The sequence below is a fragment of the Cavia porcellus genome, unplaced genomic scaffold, assembly GCF_034190915.1.
Source record: "Cavia porcellus strain 051 isolate PalLab524CR breed Dunkin Hartley unplaced genomic scaffold, mCavPor4.1 scaffold_2, whole genome shotgun sequence".
Lineage (NCBI taxonomy): Eukaryota > Metazoa > Chordata > Mammalia > Rodentia > Caviidae > Cavia > Cavia porcellus.
The window spans coordinates 13,406,994-13,429,414 of NW_026947485.1; the positions used below are offsets into that span (position 1 = coordinate 13,406,994).

At 38.2% G+C, this 22,421-nt stretch overlaps 1 long non-coding RNA gene across 1 annotated transcript in view; it reads left to right on the forward strand.

The window, feature by feature from the left end:
- The window catches only part of LOC106027714 (uncharacterized), a 126,547-nt gene that overhangs the window by 62,100 nt on the left and 42,026 nt on the right, over positions 1-22,421 (forward strand). The window contains exons 2-3 of the long non-coding RNA XR_010044013.1: positions 1,847-1,896; positions 3,136-11,523. This is a non-coding gene — a long non-coding RNA (uncharacterized LOC106027714). The remainder of the gene's footprint in view (positions 1-1,846; positions 1,897-3,135; positions 11,524-22,421) is intronic.

A 22,421-nucleotide genomic window follows, 5' to 3' on the forward strand; every position in this document is an offset into this window, starting at 1 on the left:
GCCATCTCCTTTCCCTGACGTACCTGGGTTGTGAGCACATGAGCAGCTGTCACTCAGAAGAGCCATTAGAGAAGCCCTGTCCTAACAGAAGACCTTCATTTTCATTTAAACCCAGAGGCGGAGGTGGAGGAGCATCATGTAAAGTCACCAAGGAGATAGTGGAAGCGGAAGTTTCAGGATTGCAGTCTTGATAGGGAGACAGGGAGAGAAAGAGAGAGAGAGAGAGAGAGAGAGAGAGAGAGAGAGAGAGAGAGAGAGAGAGGAAGAAGGGGGATAAAAAGGGGGAAGGAGAAGGAGAGGGGAGAGGAAAGGAGAAAAAGAATATGTAAAGAAGTGGTCATGGGAAGATCATTGGATGGAATGAGGCAAAATTCAAGTGAGTTAGTTTTCAATACTCTGAAATCTTCAAAATGTAATACAACAACATGAAGTGGTAGAGCCAAGGCGATTACCCAGAACACTTTCCCACATCTTAAACCTCAGTATCTTCCGAGATGCTTTTGAAATTTTGGACGCCTGGGCCTAGGCTCTACTTTTCAGTTACTAACTCAGGCTCTCTGATAGGGAGGCCTGGAGAACTCCCTGTATACTTCATTGCTATCTTTTATAGTGTACTTTCTGTGCACACTGTTAATTTATATTTTAAAATTAGATATCTACTTGATTATTGGTAATATATTGCATGACAAAAACTTGTATGTGAATGGAACAAAAATTATAGAGAATGAATCTTATGAAAGAAGTTAAGGAATCATGGACAATTAATTGGAAGAATTACAGAAGGTGCTTAATTTCAGAATTTTATTTTTAATGCAGTGAAACATCATTGAATAATTTTAAGTGAGTAGTGATGCTATGAATGATGTATTTTAGGAAAAAATCTTCTGATTTCTGTATATAATATTAGCAATGAACTTCTAGTAACTCACAATTATTCCACTCCTATACTTGAGATGGACATATTAACTATAATGTGATTTTAAATGAAGCTTACTAAACACTTTGGTAGAAATAAAAACTCTAACCTATAATCCTCTAAGCATTATTTGTCTACTATTGAGAATATGACGCTCACTGTTATTATTTAACACACAGCTGTATTTATCTGCAATAAGGAATTTATTTAAGTGGAAAATCATTCATTTTTGCTATAATATTGATTTCCAGTTTCTTTAGTAAATTGAAAGTTACCAGCTTTAAAATATATAAATAAAACATTTTAGTGATTTTTATGCTGAAAATTACCTTTAGCTTTCCTTTTCAGCCTGATAAATTCCTTTGCAGTATTATGAAATAATTAAAAATGGTAATTTGGTGACCATTCTGAGTCACAAAGAGTGACTTATTTTATGCTTTGTGTATCTCACGATCTTTGCTGTGGCAAAATGGTGTACCACCTTTCAAACTTTTCCTTACATTTGGGTCTGTCTCTGAAGATACTTTTAAGAACTTTGTAATTCTGATCAAGAATTCTGTTTCTGCCTGGAGAACTTCCTTCTCTTGCTGAGTTTGGGTGACATGATGCTGATTTCCTTTGTTCCTGCTTCGATATGTTGAAATTGCTTCAAAGCTTTGAAGTTCTGAGATTTAGAGCAAAGATGAAATGCAAATATCTATGTGCTATTTTCATATGGAAATGATATTCTGAATCAGAAATGTGTTTCTTTGTTGGCATACATTGGGTCTTATAGAATAAATTAAAAGACACTTGCAAGATAGGTTCTGTTTTTCTTATAGCTGCACTAAAATACATTAAATAACTAGAATCCGAAACTCCTAAGACTTTAAAAATTTTTCTCATTAAATTTTAGTGTGTAAGAATTTGAGGATTTTGTTTTTTCTCCAGTGTTTGGAGTTGGTGCCTTCCATTCTCTGAGTCCCAGTGTTCTTTTCTTGGTAAGTAGCTTTATATTTTATTATTGGTGATTATTAAAGCTGAATTTCATTGTGAAAAATCAGCTCAGATACAGAACTATAGCAAACACTACTTGTCGTCTGTCCTTTCCAACTAAATGACTACTAACCTTTTGGCACATGTCCTTCCAGGCCTCTCCCTAGCTGTGTCAGTGTTGCTCCTGTAACTCTGTGTAGATTTCAGCCCGACTGGGTGACCTCTGTGGGTCACACATTCTCTCTTGCTGGGACTGTCTCTCTTTGGGTTGAGCTTTACCTCTTTTCATGCTTTCCTTTGTTTTATCTGAGAAAGACTTCATTCACTAACTGTCTTTTATTTTTGCTTGCCTGCCCCCATCTTTCTGATGTACTCCTGCAGTCTTTCATATTCTCCACATAGCGACTCGTGTGTGTTTTGAGTGTGCATATTTGTGTAAATATATCTATATGTGTATTTGCATGTGCATGTATATATTAAAGATGAGTGTACATTTTTATATCAATGTCAGAAAGAGTTATTAGACATAAACTGTAATTATTTTTAAAATCCTTTTCATAATAATAAATATAGATATAAAGCTTCATTTTAAATGATAGAATGGTATAATACAATGCATCATAGACTTAAATTATTTATCCAATACTTTTAAACATTTATTTTTGATTTTTAGATTGTCTAAATTTTTGTTACTATGTTTAGTTCTTTTAATATGTATATTTTTCCGCATTTGTAGTCTCTTAATCATTACAATAAATGTTGAAGAAGTTTTAAGCCTGTTTTGAAGGATAGTGAGTAACATTTCTTTGTCTGTGAATTCTGAATTTTTTGAGTCTCACATATTTTAGGTTTTCCTTTTGCCTATTTTATGTATAAGGCAGTTTGATCTTGTAACACTTAGGTAGCAATGATTTTTATGTATTTATTTATTTTGTCATTATTCCTTTCATACTCTACTGCTTGTATTACCTGATTGCAGGGAGGAAGACTAAATTTAGATAATTTATTTTTGTTATTATTTTGCCTTTTTCAGGGACCTTTTATTTTCTGGACAATACTGATGTCAGTGGATCAGAAAGGAATAGGTGGAAAACATAGATCCATTTTTTTTTCTTAAATATAGTGTAGAGGTATATTCAATCTGACTTTATTCCACATAGGACAAAAGAGAGAATGGGTAAGACTTCTCAGTGGTTTCTGGTTTAAGACAGTAGTCTGAGCCCAGGTATTTTTTTCTACTTCAGCATGAACTAAAAGACGTTTTAGAGGATAAATGAAATAGAAATTCGGAAGTACAAGATTGAGTGCCAATCGTGGATCAAAGTTTTTGAGGACATGTTGGAAACTGTAGAATCAGAGTGTTCCTGATCTGGGAGAGAGTATTAATGTGGATGGAACACCAGAGATAAACCGAGTCTTCAAGGAATCCTGGGTAAGGCACTAAAATCAGAGAAAAGCACCAACAGCAGCAGCAGCACCAACAACAAATCAGAGATCAGAACAGGATCTAGATTAATATCAGGGTGTTTAGTTAGAAGGTTCACTTAGGAAAAGCGAGCGAGGCTCACTGGTTTTCTTCTCATCTGTTTTCACCTTCCTCTCTCCCATTTATTACACTGTATTTGTCCTCTAAGAAAAATCTCAAGGACCTCATCTAAAGAAAATTATTGATCTGCTTTGGCCTGGCCCTTGGTAACACTATGGAATCCACAGAAAGAGGGAAGAAATCCTTCGAGAGACAGAGGGCCCCGGGGAGCAGGAACTCTGCAGTAAGTCCTTCCCTAGGGAAGCTCTGCACACTGAGGTCCTTCTGTGAGTTTCTTCGCCCGCAGCTCAGCTCTCTGTCTGCTCACATGGTGGGAAACCTGTACTGTGACTCCTGCTTCTTCCAGTACCCGAGACTCTCATCAAGGTGCAGAACCTGCTGGAACAAAGGCAAAAGAGATGGAGGAAGAGAACATGGTGACAACATTGACATGTATGAACCATGTATGAACGATAGGCATTCAGGGGCCCGCACGCAAGTAGGGGTAATTTAGGGTGCTGAAATAGAAAAAATAGATATCTTGCTAATATCTTGAAACTTACTATGTTTTCATAAAATAGAAACAAGGACAATGGAAATGGAATGATTTGCAAGCAACAAAGGAGTCACTCTATTAAAACAAATCTGTTGTACTGAAGGGTTAAATGCGCATGGTGAGGCTGAGCTGTGCTCAGGTCAAGAGTATCTGCTACAGCAAAAGGAAACAACAGAACAGAGGATTGAGAATGGCACTGAGATCTAACATATGAATGGCAGACATTTCAGAAAAGGGATAATGGGAGGAGAATTAAAATACTATTAAGAATATTTCTTTGAAGAAATAAAGATTAGGAGGGAAATCTCAAGGAAGATCTAGGTGGGAAAAACTATGAAACATTTTGTGATTTCTAATGAAGCAGAACATCATGATATGTATGGAAAAATAGGTAATCTATAAGAGAAATACAAACAATTAGTCTGATAAGAAATTTCTCTATTCATAACAACAGACACTTAAAGAAAATCTTTTTTCTTTCTCTCTTTCAGGGTTTCTGGGTATTGAACAAGCGTTTTTGCACTGAGCTATATGCTTAACCCTTTTTTGAAATTTTTGTGAGACAAAGGTTCACTGAGTTACTAACTTGCCCCGGTTGGGCTTGAGCTTGCAATTCTCCTGCCTCAGCCTCTTGGAGTTCTGGGATTACAAATATGCACAGCTAGGAACATCTCTTTCTGAAGTAAATTTTTGGAATCTAATCAAAATAGATTGTTGCAAAAACAAAGACATTGTGTTGTTGCAAAACAAAGACATTATTGGACATGTAAACACCATACATTTACCACATTTCTATTTGAAAAAAGTTTCTTGATGAGTGAAATCCTGTTTTTAGTACTTATTTCCTGCCCTTTGCAGTGAGATCTGGCTATTTAAATTTCTACAGAGCCTCACTCCTCCAAGCATTTCTTTTCATTACAGAGAAGTTATGTCTTATTGCTTAATGTAAAATCTTTGTATTTTTCAATGTCCATAAACTCCTAAGAAGAAAGCAAGTGAGTATATTTTAATTTTCCTGCCCCCAAGAATTGTATGGTGTTTCATTCCACTCTATTATATCTCATGAGTGGATTTTGATTTTTTTTTTCTGCTGGCTGTGATTAAGGGAGCAGCAATACATTATGGGTAGTGCATTTTTGGTATTTGGGGGTGCAATTTTTTAAATGACAAAGTAACATCGTATGTGTTTACTAGATTGAAATAAAGCATTAAAAACCAGAATCATTTGAGACTAGTTTAAAGCCAAATCTTTCAAAAGGTCAAATTTCACTCATAGGTATATTTTTTTTTCCTGGTGCAGGATGTTATTTTCATAACATCCTGAGCAAAAATTTAGAAAATTATACATAAACGTTTTGGATTTTGGCTGCTTTTGGATAACTGGGAGATTGTTAACTTTGACTGCCTGATCCTATGACATCAGCCTGGCTTCAGGAGAGACAGTTGTCCCTGCCAGGAGAAGTCTGCAGCACTGGCCACATTTCTTATTACTCCCTTCCCTGTACACAGATGTGCAGCCTGCTTCCTGTCTTGTCACTTTCTCCACCTTGTAAATGTTTTGTTGTGCAACCCTCATGGCAAACACTTCCACCCTAGGCATCCTAAGCGATAGAAACTTGGAAACTTATTATGAGGCTAAGCTTAATTAAATTTTTATGGGATCGTCTTTGAGAAGGACAATTTTTTAAAAATAATAATGTACTACAAAATGATGCCAGTAGTTATTTGAGAAATGTGGGCTGTTTGTTGTTTGGTATTCCTAACAATGTTTACGGTGGTTATGTTTTGACCTATCTGCTCAATGACCAACAGAGAGCAGTATTTTGAGAAAGTCAATAAGGTTTACTGCTGCTGTTTGTGATTCAGAGAACACAGTGAAACCATAGAGTCATGAAAATGGAATGAGACTTATCAGCTGCCCTAACCACTTGGATCGATTATATTCTTTTCTCAATAACAGCAGGCCCTCCTTTTAATTTTTGCCTCCCTATTCTTAAGTTTTGCTCTAAATAAGCTCTGAGCTGTTTGAGACAGGGTTTTTGTATTCACTGTGCTGTTTGGTGAAATGCCATATGCACACATGACATTTTGTAGATAATAAAAAACAGCAATGATGATAGGTTGTTGGTAGTATTTTGTTGATATCCCTGCTGGTAACAATACACAAGGATATCACTTGACATTCTATTGAGTTAACAGAAACTGTTATGCTGATTTTTGCTGCTGTTAAGAGCAGGAAGAATATTGATTTTAATCAGAAGAAACAGAGAGAAATTGCTTTGACATGTGTTTTTACTCGATCTTTGAGAATGTCATGGAATAATGAAAAGAATAAATAATAATCTGTGTGGGGTTCTTTCAGAAGTGCTGTCAGGTAGCTTGAAAATAGTGACCCAAGGATAGGAATTTAGTTTGGAAATGAAGTGCTTAATTAGCCATCACAGTGAAGAATCTCACAAGAGTATTAGAGGTTATTGACTTGAATATTAAACAGCCGCGATTTGAGTTAAACTGTGATTGACAATAAGAAAATATAGTTTAATTTGTCCATCATTTACTTCTTTATTTGTTCATGCAACAAATGTATAAAGAACACCTACCGTGTGGTTGGTGTTGTCTTAAGTCCTGTGAGTATAGCGGAGAACAAAACAAAGTCCTTGTTCCAAAGCATCTTTTATTCTCATAGATGAATACAGATGATAAAAGTTATTACATAATATGTCAAAGGACAATAAGTATGATGGAGAGAAAGATGGAGCAGGGTGAGGGAGAGCAGAAACTGCCAGTGCACACGATTTCACAGTAAACATTTTGTGAACTGTAGATAAGGAAAGCTTTGTTTGAAGACCTAAAGAAATGAACAGCAAACCATGAAGGTGTATATTTATTAAAGAGAGTTCCAAGCAGAAGGAAGAGCAAATTTCCTAAGAAGTGTACTCAGGAGTCAGAAGAGTGCTACGTGGTTGGGAGAGAAGGAGATGTCAGCAAGAAAGTAGTACGATTCAGATCTGAAGAGATGGGGAGGCCACTCTTTATAGGACTCCTGGTCACCGAGGGAGGTGGGAAGCCAATGTGAGGTCATATTTTCATATGAGGTCATATTTTCAAAAATTTAGTTTGGATGCTCTAAAAATAACTGTAATGGAACCAAAAAGGAAGCAAATACTGTAGTAGGGTAGTTCACATCCGGGCTATGTACGATAATCATTTGCATCATCGATGAGTATTAGCAATACAGAATATGAAAATTCACTAGATTTTTTTCATATTTTGGAGTTAGAAGGGGAAGAGTTGGTTGAACTTTTGGACTTTGAAGGAACAGAGTTGGTTGGTTGGTTGTGGTTTGACAGATAAATTCAATATTTCATTATGGGTTATGTCAAGTTTGAACATGGAAGAGATGAGTATTTAGTCCCAGTGGAAAGGTCACAGCCAGATGTGTGAATCTGAGAGTCATCAGGATAAAATTCAGAGCCGTGACAGACAGAAAATGGGGGGATATCACTGAGGGAAAAGTTTCGATGAGAAATTTGCAGAACCGAAATCTAGAATGTTTGAAGGTTAGTTTGGAAGAATCAGCAGTGAAGACTCAAAAGATACGAGGAGACCTGGGGTGGCTTTGAGGGACCCAGGGCAGCAGCTGTTCTGAGGGAGGCTGACACCCGGCTCTGATGCTCTCGGGCAGTGTGATGCAGGGAGAAAGGAGCTGAACAGGGTTGGGATGAAAACCATCTCGAGAGTTGTTTAGAGAAATGGAGGAGACAAAGCTCTTGTGTGTTGACCTCAGAAGTAAACAAGAAGGTAAGAATGGAGACAGAGGCTTCAGTAACTGTTAAGGAGTTTTGCTTTTAACAGGAGAGTGGAACTGCTGAGATAATAGCACTATTGGAATAATGTTATTAATGGAACAATGTTGCTGATAAATGGTTGGCAGGACGCATGCCAAGCCTGCTGGGGCAATGTTGTTCGGGAAAACTTACAAGGGCAGAAAGAATACCAGAAGCAGGAATGCCTTTGGGCTGGGGATGTAGTTCCGTTGTAGGGAGCTTGCCTGGCATACTCAGGGCTCTGGGTTTGGTGCCCAGCACTGATGGGATTAGGCTTGCAGTGGAGAGGAGCATTAATTTCCATTGCCCATTGCACTTTAGAGCCATCCACAGAGATCTAGAAGAACTCTTTGGCGGTAGGGTTTTGCCAGCTCCTCTCCTAATGTGATCAGCTCTGCAGGGCTTTGACTCCAGCATGATTCCTTTAATCCCTTCCTTGGCCCCTCGCAGGGCTGGGGTTGAAGCCTCTGGTATAACGGAATTGTTTATGATAAGTGCTGGTTCCTAGGTTCCGTGGGGACTCCAGAGATCTCTTCTGAGAGTTCAGCCAAAAAGAGATTAGTCTTTAGTAAGAGAGGTGGTACAGGAGAATGCAAGGGCTTTTTTTTTTTTTAAACTCATATTCTCTTTTTCCTTTCTCTCTTCTCCATCTCTTCTCCTCCCCCTCTTCTCCATCCCTTCCCTGGTCACCTTCTGTCCTTCCTCCTTAACTCTCCCTTGCATCCATCCTTCCTTTTCTTTCATATTATGCTTTTATTTATGTGGGTGGAAATAACCTAGAAGAGAGGAAAAGTGACCGAACGTGTGTAGTGAATAGCTGCTGGAATGATTCTCTAGGAGGTGAGAGGGTTAGGATTCAGCAGAGTGGAGAGGTAAGATTCCAAGAGAAGGGTAAGATGGTGTAGCCACAGGGAAGGGGAAATGACTGATTTTGTAAGGATAGATATGGTTATGTTGTAAATTGAGGTGGTAGACATTTAAAAAAGAATTGCTTGTAATTTCTCATTAAAATATGAACTTGCATGCAAGTCAAGGAAAGAGACTAGGTGTTGATGTGATTATAATAATGTGTGATAACAACCTTGTTTTTCCAAAGAAAGCAAATTTCATTAGCTGTGTGCCCTTAGAAGAGAGGCTGATTTCTCTTTCTTACTAAGGATTCAGTCCTTACTAAGGATTTCTGGTGGGCAGACTTAGATAAATCCATTTAGCTTTTGGCTAAACGTTCATTTCCACCAACTACCTTGCATGGGAAATAAATCTCATTCTTAGACTGTTTTGTGATTTGAGTCACGTTAGATAATTCTGTCAACATAACACTAAAATGAGGGAAATGTGGTTACATAAAATGTGTATAGAAGAATGTGTCCTTATTAAGCATACAAATATGTTTAAAATTCACTGACCTTCTTGTGGCTCACAGCATGACATCTGAAATTGTGTCTTCATTGCCTTCTGAGGGCACGGGATGACTGACACGTGATAACCTACTTACAACTGTGGGTCTGAAGCAGGTATTCACATCATTTCATTTTTTCACATTTAGAGTTTAGAGACTTGTATTAAATTATAGCCAAATAAAACAAACTTACTGTACCTGTACTCCCTTGGATGCATGAGGAGATTGGCTGTTCTAGAAAAATGTGTAAATGTAAAAATTGTAATTATTTTGTCTAATTTTTGAAAAGCAAGCAAATGTCCCATTTTAAAATAAATAAGCAACATGATAAGCGGATCCATGACTTCTTGATCTTTAATACAGTGGCCCAGTTACATTGCATTAATTGGCTTTTATAGACTCTTCCAATTATATAATTCTATGGTTTCTAAAAAAAAGATAGTTTTAAGAGTTAAGCCATCAGCAGTTGAGTTTATAACCTAGATGATGCCATACACCAGTTTTCCAGCATCTCTCTCATTTTTTCCTCTGCAATGGCATTTATTTAGTTTTTTGAGGGATGACTAACCCTTTTCATGCACTCTGAACCGTGCACGGATCTAATTTGCATGTTGAATTTATGTTGTTAGGTATATTTGCTTGATTAAGTGGTACTATTATGAGGACCCAAGTGCCATGTTTAACTGAAAATCAAGATGCTGAAAATTAACAAAGGAATAAGGAATAAAGAACAGTGTGGCAGCTTTCCGGCTTGCCAGAGTGATAAGAAGAAGCCGAATCCTGGAGAAGCTTGTAAAGTGTGGCCCTGGGTGAAGGTATCATACATAAACTGCGTGCAATGTGTATTCTTCAGTGTGAGTTGTGAGACACTGACATACACGTTCTAGAAAGTGACACAGCATAATGTAAAAACATAACTTGGAGGTTTTATTAGGCAAACTAACTTTGTTTTTTGTTGCTGACTGCAGATTCACAAAAGACAATACCTACTGAGAATATGGCCCTTGAATCTGCAGCATAACCTGTTGTATGTGGCTCTGTATATACATCCTTGAAATCTATGTTGAAATCAGAAGACACATTGGAAGCTTCTGGAAATCAAGAGCTCTGTTCGAACGTGCTTCTCAGCTGTGTTACTGCTTTACGTTTTGCCTGCCACTTTTCCTCCCTCCCTCTCTAGCTTGCAGAGTTCTATGCATAGATTGTGTTTATATAATTCTACAGTTAAGAGAAAACTATGATTCGTTATTTCATTTTTAACATTTTACTTTTATGTTAAAAACTTACAAGCTCTGTAAAGGTGAGAGCTATGATACTACTTTGTGAATTTTAATAGTCTTCTTTGTGATTGACAAGAGCAGAATTGTAACCAACATTTTAATGACTTCTCTGCCACTTCTGAAGTGTACTTCACATTCTCTTCCTATGAGTGAAATCGTGCTAGTTTTCTGGAATTCAGTGAAATCAGTACTTCTGCAGGAAAGCTCTCCTAATCACCACCCTGCAGGCTCCCTGTTCCTAAATTAGTTGCTCTGTCCTTGGATATTTCATAACAATTTGATTATACCACTTACAACAACTCCATAAAGCAGAGTGACCCTTCCCTAATTGGGCTGAGGGTACTTTTTCTGACCTAGGGCTTAACCTTTCACTCTCAGATGTGTTCCAGGTTAGAGAGTGGGTAACATGTGCGTTCTGTCTTGAAGGGACTTATCGACTCAGGTACTGAAAACTCATAAAGTTATTCAGTCAGTGTCTATCGATGAATTTAAATTGCATTTATTGTTTGTTGGCTGTAGGGACTGTTCAAGGTCTGATAGAGGACTTTGGGTATTTGAGAGGAATATTGTTATTACTTATAGTTATTATTTATGCATGTTAATATTCAAAGACAGTCTAACTGGGGAAGCAGAAGGTAACAGTCCCTCTAAAGAAGGAGGAGATAACCTGGCCCAGATGCTGAGAAACTTGCTGGAAAGTAGTTAGGTTATGTAACTGGTTTCTAAATGCTGACCCAGAGGAATGTGTAAAGGGAAGCAAATATCCTTAAAAATATTATTTCATGGCAAAAAGAAAAAAAGAAAAAATGAAAGAGAAAGCAAGCCTTGGTATTGAGTTAAAAGTAAATATTTATTGGAATTTTGTTTTAATAGGATTGTGGCTAACAGGAGACTATCATCCACTGCTGAACGGATGCTAAGGAAAATGATATTTCCTTAGCGAAAGGAATCGAGAGCCCTGACATTCTCCACACACTGCTAAGAAAATGGGCTGAAGGCTGCCGGGTGGTGCACACCCGCCGTCCCTGCAACCCCAGAGGCCAAGGTAGGAGGATTGCGAGTCTACACCCAGGCTGGGCAGTTTTAGTGAGTCAGTGTCATCACTGTCTCCAGACAAAAAAGAAAGTAAATAAAATGAAAGAAAACAAAAAGGGCTGGGGATGAAGGCCGTATGTTCAGTCCCGGTACTAATACCAAAAGAAAGAGGAGGAGGGGAGGAGAGAGGGGAGGAGGGAGGGGAGGAGGGAGAGGAGGAGGGAGAGGGGAAACAAAGCAAGAAAGAAGAAAAGAAAAACGGAAAAGGAGAGGAAAGCCAGGAGAGCAGGGTGGGCAGGGAGCGGAGAGTGCCGCCGGCCTGGAGGCTCAGGGTGCTGAAGCCCTCAAGCCCATCAGTCATAGAACCAAGCGGTGCCTCCTCCTCTCCTAGAAGGTGGTCAGAGTGGGTTTGTTGATTGTTTATTCCCAGGGCATCGCGCAGTAAATATTCGGAGATCATTGTCTAAGTGAGTGCGTGGCTCCGGGAGCGCCTCTCTGAAGGGGCTGCAGACCTGGAGACCCGTCTTGGACCCAGCCCTGCTGTGTGGAGGTCTCCCTTACTGCTTGCTGGCCCTCATTTGCTTAAAGCATTCGCTAAGGAGTCAATGCGCTTTGTTTGGATTAGGGTAAAGATTTCTCTTTTTTTTCTCACAAATTTTTAAAACTAAAAAATCTATTGCAAGATTCATATAGCATAGAATTTCACCATCTCGCCCGTTTTTTAAGTGAGTCTGCGGTTCCACGGCGTTAAGTACGTGGGCAAGGCTGTGTTTCAAAACCACTGTGGGTTCACAAAGCTTTCTCGTCTAGCAAAGCTAAACTCTCTACCTACTGGATGATAACTTCCCATTCTGTTCCCCTCTTAGCGCCTAGCAACTACCATTTAACCTTCTGTCTCTGTGGATCTGACTGTTCTGAGTCCTTTATGTAAATGACATCACACAGGTTCTATCTTTTGGGCCTAACTTCTCTTAACTTGATACCCTCTAGCGACCTCCATGTTGTAACATGGAAATATTTCCTTTCCTTTTGTAAAGCTGCATAGTATTCCATCACATAGATGACACTTTTTGTTCATCCATTTTTTTCCCCCACTGTGGAACAGTTGGGCTGCTTCTAGTTTTTCATTATTGTGAAAAATGCTGCTAGTAATATGACTTTATAAATATTTTTTCAAGTTCCTACATTTGGTTGGGTACACAGCTAGGATTAGAATTTCTGGATCAACTTGGTCATTCTATTTTATTTTTTTGAGGCATGGGCATACTCTTTCCCTTAGCACAGCATCTACCTTGTTTCTTCATTCTTGCCAATAACTATCATCTTCCATTCTCCCTCTCTCTTCTTTTTTCCTTCCTTCCTTCTTTCCTTCCTATAGATATTCTTATGGGTACAAATAAATGGCACTTTAACTGCCCTCTTTGTTTTCAGACTTCTCTTTTCAAATTTATTTACTTCATTATAGTTAATGTATTTTTTCTGAAAACTTGATCATGCAAAATCTATGATTCCCAATTTTTCTTGTTTTAAATTCTAAGTTTTTACAAACATGCCTCCCTTTCAGGCCTCATTTCTAGTCCATCTACCCTCTCGTCATATTAAAATATTTGCTTTTAAAAAACTTAATATCTGCTTTCAAGACCTTACTTGCATCTACTTTCAAGTGATAGTGATTTCTTTAGCATAAAATATCTTAATTCTATGTTCCTCAAATTTCATTTGTTATCTTCAGAACGTCACTACCTATTTAGTCCTATTTCCCATGATTTTTCCTTTTGGATGGGTTTGCTCTGGGGCAGGGTCTCACTGTGCAGTTCTGGCTGAACTTGAACTCACTGTGTAGCTCAGGCCAGCCTCGAACTCATGGCCGTCCTCTAGCCTTATTCTCCCGAGTGCTGGGATTGCAGGTGTTAGTCACCATGCCTGGCCTTTGGATAGATTTTTAAACAACTTATTAAAAATGTTTGTATTATTTTAAGCAAAATTAGCCATAAAATATTGGTTTTTAATAAGTCAACCATATTAATTGTCCACACATCTTAATAAATTCATTTCTTTCTTCTTTTTTTCTTTGAGACGATCTTGCTATGTACCCCAGGCTGGCCTTGAACTCATGGCAATCCTCCTGTCTCAGCCTCCTGAGTGCTGGGATTACAAGAGTGCATCACCATTCCTGGCTTAATAAACGCATTTCTTATAAATAAAAATGTCTATACATCACCAAAAATCCATCTCAAAGACCAGCCATACTCCATGTACCACACTTTAGGGTGGAAAAGACAGTGCTAACCTATCTTCCCCAACTAATCAACCAGATTCAGCTCACCTTTAGGATGGCTCCTACATTACAGTAAGAAATGCAGTGAGTTTGGCTCTCCAGTCAAATGAGTCCAAATCTCCTCCATCCCGCTCACTATCCCTGCGATCTTAGACCTGTTATTTATCCTCTCTGAGCCCAGTTTCCTCTTTTGCAAAAGGTGCTAATAATAGTTCCTGCCCGAAATCATTTCTTGAGGTGTCATTTGGTTAATGTATTCAGAGCAAATAGCTGCTAACCGTCCTGTCACTGAGAAGCTGGGTCCTAAAACCAAAGGTCTTAACACCGAGAGCACCTGGAGACACACTTCTATGCTTTATGTCTTTGATGAAAGATTTCTGAGGAATCTGGGCTGTCCATAGAGTGTAAGATCTGAGTGCACAGCGAAGCCTGTCACAGAGGTGGGCAGGTCCCAGGGTGGCAGTTGCCCTGAACTGAGCTTCCAGGTTCCAGTTATATGATTTAATTGTATCTTTCAAGAAATATCCTTTCCTTCTTCCACGGTCATTGTTCTTTTACAGGAAAATGAGCTTCGCTGACCTACAAGGTACTTGTGTGCTTACTATGTGGATATTTTAGTTTAGTTTGTTTGGAGACCTTGAGGGTTTTTTCCCCTAACTCTCTCCATGGTCTGGACTTTGTGTGGGTCCTGGACCTTATCAACACACTAAGCAGAGATTACATTCTCTTGAGCTAACGTTTGAAACCACAGTTTCTGTAGATTTTATCTACAGCTAAGGATTAAGAACCTGAAAGAAAAAAGGAAAAAAATTACATCGTCTTTGCTTTTCAAGTCGTTTCCAGCCGCCGTCTCCAGACTGCTAACGGCTCACTTTCCGCCTAACAAACCCTAACTCTCCTTTTGCCCTCCGTATCATTAAAAGACGTGTCAACATTTGCTTCAGTAAAATCATTCAGAGTTCTCTCAGTGTGGAACTGATGGGAACAAATGAAAAGTGGAATCAATTCAGGATGTGCTTTTATGGTTGCTGTAAGTATTGCAATTATTTAACTTTTCTGGGTCTCTAAAATTACAATATTCCAGGGCCAAACGGGATGGAAAGTTGACCCTCTGGGTGTTTTCCCTGCCTGCTTCAGTCAACATCTGCAGCATCCTTAACCCGGCTCTAGGTAGACCGGAGGCAGAGGAGTGTGAAGCCAAGCTGGGCGTCACCAGCTGCCTCTCGCTCTGCTCCGGGATCTTAGTGGCTTCAATGAAAACCAGAAGTGACTGAGTATTTCAGTTTCCAGTGCTGGAGAACACAGGGACAGTGGTAGGAATCGGCTCTGTCTCCCAGCCTTGTTCCTCTCTAACCCTCTTGCATCTGAGTAAGATTTTTTCCATTCTCTATCGTGTTCTGTAGTTCCCTGGGTATGTAGCACTGTCCCCTTTTTTTACTGTTTTGTCTTCAAAGTGTTAGTTTTTTAAAAATTTACTCTTTCTATGAAATTCCCCAATGCAAAGAACCTGAAAGAAGAGGAGGGGAGGAAAGTATGCCTGGATGCCTGCACTTCTGCAAGCCTGACATTCAGCTGAAGTGCTGGCTTTCTCTTTTCAGGCAGATGCATCCCTCCTGTCTCTGTGCTTCCTGGGTAGTAAACCCCTCGGGCAGAAACCGTCCCGCAGGATCACGTGGACAGCGGTGTGAGGGTTCCATAAGAGGGATACTGTACTTTTCTTCTTAAGTCTAATGATTCTCTGCAATCTGAAACAGGTCAAAGGAGCATGCCATTTTTTCCTACCAGATCTATTTCAGTCACAAATATTGAAAAGAACGAAAGATTTATGGTGTAATTTTAATTTCCATATTAATAAAAGAGAAGGATAGGTACGGTTTTCTTTTTAAGTGTCCCTTGTCTTCTAAAGTTAGTAAAAATAAAAATTTTCCCTTAGTGGCTATGTAATGTATTTATATATCCAAGACCTTTACCTTACAGTTTTATGGACTCCTAACATCTAACCCCCATGAACCTGACATTTAAGATGAAATAGGTGGCGTGGCAGGGGCACTTCAAAATACAAGGAAGCATTATTTTTCAGATGTCTGGTTTCAAGCTCTGTGTTTCCTTTAGACACTATAGATCTTTTAATCCTCACACAGTATTTTATGTTTAAAAAAAACTAATTAGACCATTTGCCAATGATTATTAAATGACAGGTTGTATCTTTTGGTAGAAAATATGAATTATCGACCATACATGTTAATATACTAGAAAATGTAAGTTATATTTTTAGAGAAGTCCACAGATTAGTTTGGTAAATAAATTCTTAATGCTTTTAATTGAAATCAACTCTGTAAAAAATAATAGACGATTATTTTGATACAAACGAGTGAAATTAAAATCCTCTTTATTAATTTATTTATCCGTAATTTCTACCAAAAGTTATGTGTCAAACTTAACATTGTTTTTGTTGTCATAGAAAAATTTAATAGCAATCGTTATTTAAAACAGTTAACCTTTCGAGCAACAGAGGAGATTTAATTATATGTTTCCATGAGAACAGTAATCCAATTTTATAAAATAAAATTAAAGCAACTGAGTTCACTTCTAGACTGCTTCAGAAGAAAGCATCTTTAGCAGACAGTGTATGAACAATGTGGTGGGATGTAGGGCATGTACACCATCACGGAAGGTTTCTAACTATTAATTCAGATTTAAAGGCCACCTATCTTTCTAGCTATTCATGAATATATATTGGTTCTCAGATGCTTTTGTTTGTGAACAATTTAATTTGCAGAAGTGTCTGGCAAAATTTTGTTTGTTCACAGACTCTACATGGGTTGACAAACATGATCATGTTCATCTTTCCTGCATAAACACAAACATGGTCATCTTTTGCAAAATCATGGGACAAATTCAGTCTGAGGTACCATTATGTGGATTAAAGAGTTTCTGTACCTTTTTATCTTTGCATTTTTTCTTTTAAGTGGTAAACGTACTGATCCAAAATGCCTATCCTGATTACCATGGTTTATCCAACTGAGCCCCAACCACCTAGATCAGAAGGGACTTGGTTATTCTGAGTTCCACTCAGTGACAAAGTCATTCTGTTAGAGAAAACCTAGCTAAAGCTTGGACCTGGGCTGCATAACAGCTGAGGTGATTTGGCTGGAGACATAGCTGTGGTTAAAACACCTTAGCTAAAAAGAGCCTTCCAAGCAGATTTTGGGTAAGGTTAATAAAGATTCGCGATTTGCAGCTGTCACCAGTGGCTCAGGAAGGGAGAGATAGTAATCAAAACTGACAGAGAGCCAGCAATGAGGGACTCAAAGGGCCCTTGGTCCTTAGGTCAGAGGATGGTCCAACTCAGACGTATTTTGCCTTCTTAGATGTTGCTCCAAATTTTTACTCCACTTGGCCAGTATTTCCCCAATAAACGTGCAAGTAAGCCTCAGTGTATCTGCAGCATTCACTTCAAGTGGGTGTCAGCACCAAGTTATACCCTCTCTTAGGGAATGACAAGTCAGGAGAACAGTTACAAAATAAACATTAAGCAATGATACTTCTTAATAGAATAACATTAAAAAAACCTTGAACCATCTCCCTATCACCTAGTACAGCTTTCTGGTACAGCTCTGAGGATCCATTTTGGCCAGATACTTTTAATGCTAAAGAATACAGCAATTCTAGTGTTCTTTTACACCATAGGGTTGACCATAAAAAAAATTGCATGTTTTGATCACAAAGAAATGATGTGTTATGATAAAATAGATATATTGACACTGAACTGGACATTAAAACAATGTATTATGCATCAAAATGTCACATGGTAACTCTTAAATGTATAGAATTTTTTTTTTTTTTTGTACCCAGGATCGAACTTATGACCTTGCCCTCGCAAGGCAGGCATTTATACTGCTGAGCTAAATCCCTGGCCCTGACACATACAATTTTTTGTGTCAATTAAAAAATTAAAAAATAGAACATTGAAAACATCAATTGTTAAGCAAATAATTTTTGCTTCATGAGATATTTATGATAGCCAGTGGCTGTGAGGTCCACTATACTGATGATCTTTTTGCCCTTCAAATACACAATGGGGAAAGAGAAATACTTGTTTTTTTGATACTTTTTGATATAATGAGTGTTCTGTGTTTGTGATGATGATTTATTTTGGATTTCCAGCTTATAGGTGGTTCTATGGGGAAATTAGAAAGGCTGCTAATTATATTTTCACTTTTTCCTGTAGGTCATTTTGTAAGATTACATCTTTCACAACAGAAATAACAAAATTAATGAGAGTGTATAATAATGTTTGGATATAATAAATGGTGTCAAGTGGAATTTCTGTCATCTAGTCTGGTAGATATGCAGCTGACCATTATTCTCTAGTGAAAATTTTGAAAGTACAAATACAGTTATAACGAAGTACCTTCCCAAGAAGTAGGAAAATATTGGCTTAAATTTACCTTCCGTCTCAGGGTAAACGATGTCTTAGCAGAGTCAAAAGTGAAGCAAAACAAGCCTTCTCAGTTCTCTCCTTTTGGCTTGACTGCTTTCTTGAAAAGTTCAGTAGGGCATAATGCTGTTGATTTATATTGCTAGGACTCAATATATGGAGGGCACAATAAGGGGCACAAAGAGGATTTAAGTTTTGTCAAAGAATTTACTAATTTTTAGGAGCGAGAACCCTAAAACATTGACTGTTAGTAAGGAGGGCTATGATAAATCAAATACTTGTGAATGAGACCTGGAGCCCAGGAGGTCATTACACTGATGGAAACACATTGGAGAGAAGAAAACACACCCTTTTCTGAAAATTCAATGGTTGCTGTTATGGCTTGTTTCTGGGTGTTTCCCCAAAGCCTATGTGGTAATGGGGGTGAACTTGTCTCAAGTAGCTGAATTTAGAGTTTGTGTTTGGTTCATTGTCTAGTGCTGGGTTTGGTGGTATGTGTGCTACATCTGCCCTAGAGCAGGTAGACTGAATACAATATAAGGGAGGAAAAGATGCTTGTTCCCTCTTTTCGTTTTTGTTGATTTTGCTGTCTTCTACTGCCATTAACAGTTGCCCCTTTTCCATGCCACCCTGCCTTGGAGACAGCTGATTATGGACTGAAACCTTCACAAACATGAGCTAAATAAGCCTTTCCTTCCTTCATGTTGGACATCAGGTGTTTTGTTCCAGTAATGAGAGAAAAGTTACCAAAACAGAATTTGATACCAGAAGTGGAGTCACTGCTGCGGGCACATGTGGTTCAAGAATCTTTGGGAATGGCTTGTGGAAAGAGTTTGGAAAGGCTCAGAGATGTCACCTGAAAGAGCAGAGCTGGAAATTCTTAGGCTGCTCTGTGTGGGACATTCTTTTCAGAGCTCAAGACCAGAAGGCTGACAGAAATCCTGCCAGTACAGACTAGGTTCAGGAGGTTTCTGCAGAGAAGAAAGATTGCATTGACTGTCAGAGTTCAGGTAATGTGTGTTATGGCTTGGCAGAAAGTTTGTTTGCATTTTACTCATGTCCAGAGTCATTTCCTGAGACTAATATTAAGGGTAATGAACTAATTAATCTTACAGAAGAAATTACAAGACAATCTAATGTTGTTGCAGTTGTATGGCTATTGTTGGGAATATTAGCTAGAATTATGTTGCGAATCAAGAACAAATAGCCCAGAAGAGTGATTTAAAGTATTGTCTGACCAGAAAAGAAGCTCCAGTAAAACTGTGGACTGCAAAGAAGAGAGGAGCAGAGAGGTCTTGATCGCTGAGAAGGAATAGTGCAACAGAAAAGATGGCTTAAGGGCATCATAGGAAGCTGCGGAACTCCACTCTTCACAGCCTCAAAATTTCTTTGGAAGACTTAGCTTTGAGAAGAAAACTGAAGAGCACCACATCCCAGAATGGTGGTGGCTGCACCGTGCTCCAGAGTAGCAGTGGCACAGAGAATTCATTTCTTAGAATTAGATTCCGAGTGCTCATTGATCCCGGTGCTTGGCCCCTGCAGGCAGGAGAAAAGAAAACATGACCACTGCTCCAGCTGAAAGCAACTTTGGCATCATTCATGTGGTGCTGGTCTTGGGTGCATGCAGAATGTGAGAGTTGTGGGATTAAGGCAGCTTCCACCCTGATATCAGAAGGCCTCCAGATGCTAGGCACTGAGCCCAAGAAGGCAGTGTGTGAAGCTGTAAGTATGAAGCCAAAGTTGCAGTGAAAATCCTGGAAGTTTGGAAAATCCAGGAATGTGGATCATTTGAGGTAAACTGCAAGGAGCAGTCGGAGAGGACTGAGAGAGAAGTCATGGCAGCTACAACTACCAGAAGTGCCACAGGGACCAAGTCACCCCAGCCCTTTGGAGCTCACAACTTGCCACAGATCACCTCAGAAACTCCATATGGAACTATAGAATTAATGTTGCTCTGCTGGAGTTTGGACTTGCTTTGGTCCCAATACTTTGTATCTCCCATTTGTAACTTTTGGAATGGAAATGTTTATCTTGTGCCAATGAATGTTAGAAGTGTTCGATTTTCTTTTCATTTGTACAGGGGCTCGCAGCTAAGAGATTGCCTTACATCTTGGAATAGACATGGGCCCTGGACTTCTTGGTAAGCTGAAACTGTTAGAATTTTGGCAAATCTTAGAGATGGGTTGTGCATTTTGTATAAGGGATATGCATGAGTCTTTGGTGGATCAGGAGTGGAATATTATGATTTTTGTCTAGATGTCCCCCCAAAAGCCTCATATGGTCATAGGATGCAGGATTTTCCCAGATGACTGAGTCTACTGTTTGTGACTGGTTCATTGTCTAGTGCTGGATTGGGAATATTAGTGCTACACTCACTCTAGGGCAGGAAGACTGCTTACAATATAAGAAGAAAAACAGGCTGGCGACAACTTTTTGTTCTTGTTGTTTTTGCTACCTTCCACTGCCATGAGCTATTTCTGCTCTGCCGTACCACCTTGCTTTGGAGTCAGCTGATTATTGACTGAAACTTGTTCAAACTGTGAGCTAAATAAAACTTTCCCTCTTTAATTTTGTATGTCAAGTATTTTGAACTAGAAACAAGAGAACAGCAACCTACACAGTTACTTTTTTTTTTTGTACTGGGAATCAAACTCATGTCTTGCTAGGCAGCTGCTTTGCTATTGATATATCCTTGTACCAATAGTCAATATTTTTTAAAAATTTTATTTAAGGAGAAAAAGAAAAAAAAACTGAAAAAGGGTACAAGTTATACAGAATTTCAAAAAAATAAACAGCAGGAAATCACTAGTTAATAGATTACATATTGTCATTTTAGAAATAGTTGTTCAAGTTACAAAATTAAAGCATACAAAGTAGACATTCAAATAGTGAGTCTGAAAACAGTTCTTTTCAATGATCCAACAAAACTAAGTAATATGGTTATCTCTCTTATACGCTTAAATATACATGCAGTTATATCCTTTAGAGCACTTTCTATTCCTCTCTTTTTTACAATGACAATTATACATCTTGGGTTTTATTACTCCCACAGTTCTTAATTACTTTTTTTTTCTTGAAGAGACTGAAACCAAATGTGACATAACAAAACAGAGTCAGTCAAATCAAAAGGATGCACATAGTACATAATATAAAAACAGAATATAAGGTGATCAACAATGGTTACCATGCTGCCTCTTGCTATCTTAAAAAGAATTGCCTATATCATCAGTTATAATAAAATTGAACAAAATAGTAAAGAACAAAACCAATAAAATCAAAACATTGGAGACATTACAGGACTTCAAAAGAAGATAATAGTCAAACCAGAATGGGCGTCATAGTGAATCTTATTGTCTTCGCAGTTGTTGCCTATACTCTCAAACTTGGTACTATCAAGCAAAAAAGAATAGAGGAAAATCAGTCAAAACAAGATGGTGAGAGCAATACAGGGTTTCAAATCAAGTTAATAGGAAATCAAAGTGGGTTACTATAATATATCCTGCTTTTTAATTTATTTTTTCCCTTAATTAAAAAAATAAAAATAAAAAAATAATAAAAAAGGAGATTGAGATAGAAGAGGACATAACAACAAAACAGCACAGGTCAGAACATAACCATTTAAGCAAAATAGTGTTTCACCACAAGATAATCCCGACATAAAAGTAGTTACCATAGTGTCTCTTTCCTTGAGATCTTTGAGTATAACTTCGTATACTGTAGCATCAAACATATCAAGACAATGTAAAACCATTCAAGAGAATGACAGTATTACAGGGTATTTAGAACCAACTAACAGAAAATGAACAATGGTTTCTGCATTATCTCCTTGTCTATAAAATTTTTGTTTATATTATCACATATAATAAAATCCAATAAGATACAACATGGTAAGACCGATGGAGACAGAAGGACAAAAGCTTGATGGGACTTCAAAGCAAGATGATACTAAATCAGCACTAGCTATTATGATATCTTGTTTTCTCCAAAATAGCTGTTCCTACCATCCAACCTTCTCTGCCTCATTTCTGTTGATCTCTTTTTTCTGTTGTTTGTTGTCAGTTTGTCTTCTTCATTTCGCTTTCTGCTCCATTCATTGTGGCCTCTCTGCCACTGTTTCTGGAATCTTGGTATTTTTCTTTTTTAGAATATCCTGCAGTAATCTCTGTAGAGTTGAATTGATGGTTACAAA